The following is a 4,396-nucleotide window of genomic DNA, read 5'->3' as shown; positions in this document are numbered from 1 at the left end:
GTGAAATCTGTGTGTGTTTGTGCCACTGAGCATATACATAAACGGATGCTTGGAACTTCCAATCTGCAGAAACATCCCCTATATTCTTTGAAATCCCATCAAAGGAAATCAGCGAGTACACAGGCTTTCTGTCCCTCCTGCAACAACCACTCTCTATGCATGGATACCCAGCCTTTGATCCTGCTGCCTTCCGTCCTTCTGAGAAGACCAGGCTGCACCCAGCATACCTGTTGTTGGTGTGCCTGCTCTCCCCTCATTACGATTTCCCTCAGAGTTCTGGAGCCTCCTGTGAAGTCAAATCAAAAGTGACAACGTGAAAACCAAGGGGCTTCCAAGTACAAATTGTATGTGATCTTCTTGCCATAACGGAATAGTGTCATTGTCCTATAAAATTAGAACATCTCTGCTCTTCCACTCCAGAGAATTAGCAATATGGATTCTAGTCAGTGGCTAATGGGAATTCAGAAGGGTTTGGAAACGTTTCCCAGAAGTATGGGAAGCACAGAGCATCTTGATCTCCATATAAATACTTGCATTAAATCATAAACTTCTCATTTATTAAATTGAGCAATTATTTACTGGGCATCTCTCCTAAATGCTGGGCACGAGGCATTAAGGAGAAGTAAAATTTCTTTTTCTTATGGAGCTCACATTCTGCCTGGGAAGACATTTAAGAGACAAATGGCCAGGCAGAATACAGATGAGGTCAAAGAGATAAGCTTTGCAGAAAGAATAAGGTGAACACAGCTGGTCAGGGAGTGGGGAGCTTGGATGATCGGTGGAATCCAAATATTGTGATCATGGAAGCCTTTATTACGTGGAAGACATTTTAGAAGAAATACTGAAAACTCTGTGCAGCCTTGATTTCATGGGAGGGGCATGCTAGACAAAAGGGGAGAGGAAAATGGAGGGCTCAAGAAAGATGCTTGCTTTATACCCTGATGCCTAAGGAGGCCATAAAGGCCCAACTGGAGAGGAAACAGAGAGGTTGCTAGACGTGATAAGGGAAGAAGTAGGAAGTTCTAGTAGGGCCTGTAGGCCAATGAGGGGGATAGAGTCATTGGCCTGTTATATTTTTATTTTTATTTTGAATGAGATGATGCGTCTTTGTGAGGCTTCTTAAGGTTACTACACTGTGGTTTAAAATTGAAGTGTGTCCTACAGGCTCTTGTTAAAACGTCCCATGCTCAGTTTATGGTGCTATTTAGAGTGTGTGGAATACTTAGAAGGTAAACCCTGGCTTTTAGAAGTAGATCACAAGATGTGGGCTCTAGAGGTTATGGCCACCTTTACTGCCGGCGGCTCTTTTGGCTTATGGTTTACATCCACTAAAGTAGATACTCTGCCGTGTGCTCCCTCTCCTGGGAAAGTCCTCCAAACTGAACCACAACAGCCCTCCCCTTCCTTTTCCTGTTTCTATAAGATACTCTGAGCGCGGAGGTGATGGGGAAACTGATACCATAATAAATTTCCACAGAGATTTGAAACAAAAGTTATTTCTGGTGTGTAGAGTAAAAAATTGAATGCACACTTAAAAATAAAGAAGCCCAGGTACAATACCTACAGTCCCACCTACTTAGCAGGTGGAGGCAGGAAAATCCTTGAACTCAGGAATACAGAGCCAATGTGGGCAACACAGAAAATAGTAAGATCCTAACGCAAAAAGGACAAGAGAATAAAGCAACAGCAACAACAACAAAAAGAGTGAATGAAGAATGAATAAATAATGAATGAATGAATGAATGAATGAATGAATGAATGAATGAATGAAGAGTAAATCAATCAGTCAATTAAAAGATAAAGTACAACTCAGTGTGGAAGTGTTATGTGTTCTGGGTGGGCTTCCTTTTGTCTTCTTGAATCAGAGCCATGATGCACTCTGTATCTTTCTGTCACTCACATTTGCAGGTAAAGAATTGTTTGCAATGAAATATCAGTTTAAAGATGAACAGATGCTGGAGCTGGACAAAGTAACCATTACTTGCCAAGTTTTTAAACATTATAAATGTTTGGGATAGTATTTTTAAGCAATGGGTGTTTGTTTGCTTTTTGCTGAGGTAAAGCATCGAACTGTTTCAGTTCTCCTCGGAGTTGCTGTTTCCACGGGTGACGTTAACACACTGACTTCTGGAGTGCTGGCACGTGCTCCTTGCACACACTTGTCTTTTGAGTTTGGAGTTCATAAGTCACTAGGATCTCTTTAGAAGTGACTTACAGGAACTAAAATCTTTCAACAGGTTTCTTTTTCTTTTTTTTTTTCACTAACGCCCTACAGTAGTATCCAAATGCAAACGACTCATTGATGAAGGTGGACTCATTGATGAAGGTGGACCCCTATTGTGAAACAATGGTATTGTCTTAAGAACTTCCAGTGTTTTGCAAATGCAAACAGAATACTATATCTTACTTTCATCCCTTTGCAGTAAAACATAGGAGTGTCCTGGTGGAAGAGATAAGGATTCAATTCAAAATCCCAGTGTCTAGTCATTTTCACTAATGACTCCATTCTTGCAGCACAATCCATTTTTCTGTTTCTCCATACACCGTTCGGAATTCACACTACCTCCCAGCCAGCTCCTGTTAGATTCTCTTACATCTTTCAAATCCTCCTTAATGTGAACCTCTTTGTGCACTGAACCTGAACACCTTCCAGAGGCGTATTGATCTAAGTGTGTCAGCGTGTTGTTTGTGCTGCTGGCCTGTCTGTTGCAGTTAGTCTAATGGGTCTATTGCATTCCTCATTTCTGTGTAGGGTAGTGTGCCTGTGTTTTGTACTGAACACACTAGAGATATGGACACAAAGGAGTGATCTGAGAAACAGTTCAGCATGAGCAATTGCTAAGGGATTCTTTGCTATATTTTCCAGAAATAAGAACATCCAGGAGTCAGAGGCATAGTGAGGAGCAACCTGAGGTCTAAGGATAGAATGTCCACCCAGGCTTTGTCTGGTGAAGGAAATAGAAGGAACTGTTGGTTTTTCTTCAAGTAGGACTTGTTGGTTGCTAAGAACTATCTGTTGAAAAGCAGACAAGAATATCCACGAGTGGAAGAATATGGGTTTTCCCCCCAAATTAATGAACTTTATGAAATAAAATAGCAGAGTCAGGGCTCTGGCAGACTAAAGCTCAGACCACAGAGTTGATTGGAAGGAACTCCATGCAAAGCTTGATCTATACTAAATAGAAAGGAACACGCTTTTAAAAATCCAATGTACTTATTCATTACCTAGAGCCTTCCTGATTCTGTGGCCTGAACATAGATAGGCACAATGTGCCATTTATATGTTTGATGCCCACAGATTTGAGAAGTGTCACGTGCCCTGAAACTATAGTTTCCGATGGTTGTGAGCTGCCACATGGCTGCTGGGATCCAAACCTGGTCCTCTACAAGAATAGTAAATGCTGTTAACTATTGGCCCATCTGTCCAGACCCTAAACCATTCTTTCTGCCTCCATATGACAGGATGGTGGCAAGGAGACCGTTATCAGAAGGTGATTTGAAAGAATCCTAATGGGTCCAGTCAATATGTTCATCAGTATGTTTTTCAACCTTTCATGGTTCAGGTGCCCTTTCTGGAGGTGTTTCTTGTCTTGTGTTTGTGAGAAAATGACAGTTATTAATTGGTTTTAAGTTGAGCCAGTCCTTATTATAATTCAAACACATTTCCCACTTCTGGGTCCCATATCTCTATAATCATTTATCTTATAGTGAATTTTACTGTAAGCGTAATATTTACAAGAAGCAATTTGTCATCTCAGGGTTAAGTGTAGAAACTTCAATAATTTCTGGATAAATATGTCAAAATAACTAAGATTTGGGCAATAAAAGAGAATGGGGAGCCTCTAATGTGGCATTTTGGATTAGAATTGGGAGGTGTGCTAGCTGGTTTGACTTTATTATCATTGCTGTTTTTATAAATATGATTTTCCAATTATTAACCATCATTAGTATTAATGGCATTTATTCTGGTAATCCATCTCACTAAGGATTTCAAAGTGCTGTAGTTTTTCAATGCTAAATGAGTTCCAGGGCTCCAGCAGTGATGCCCGCCCTGATTTGCTACACCCAAAGTCTCCAAACACAATTAATTTTAATTCATATATGAATGGGCCATAGAGCACTTTGAGTAAAGAATGGGACCAGACACTTTGCAAGCAACCGAAGTATTCCAGTTCACAAGGACCGAAATCCAAGAGCTAATTGGTCCTTGCTCCTAATTTTTCTTGCTGGAGACAGCATTCCTTGTCATTTAAACTCACTTACATACGTGCTGTGAGGCATGCAGGGACAAAGGAGGGAGAAGATGCAAATGAGCAGGCATGGCCTCTTCAGTTCCAGTCTCCTCTCTTTGTCCCATCCCTTCCTCTTCCCCAGCATCCCTTTGCACCTGCTGAAG

General features: G+C 41.0%; 1 long non-coding RNA gene across 1 annotated transcript in view; it reads right to left on the bottom strand.

Moving 5' to 3' along the window:
* Window positions 1-229: 229 nt before the first annotated feature.
* The window catches only part of LOC115030603, an 8,563-nt gene continuing 4,396 nt past the window's right edge, over window positions 230-4,396 (bottom strand). Inside the window, exon 3 of the long non-coding RNA XR_003836190.1 lies at window positions 230-286. This is a non-coding gene — a long non-coding RNA (uncharacterized LOC115030603). The remainder of the gene's footprint in view (window positions 287-4,396) is intronic.

This window comes from Mus caroli, chromosome 3 (genome assembly GCF_900094665.2).
Source record: "Mus caroli chromosome 3, CAROLI_EIJ_v1.1, whole genome shotgun sequence".
NCBI lineage: Eukaryota > Metazoa > Chordata > Mammalia > Rodentia > Muridae > Mus > Mus caroli.
This window is presented reverse-complemented; position numbering and strand designations above follow the sequence as displayed.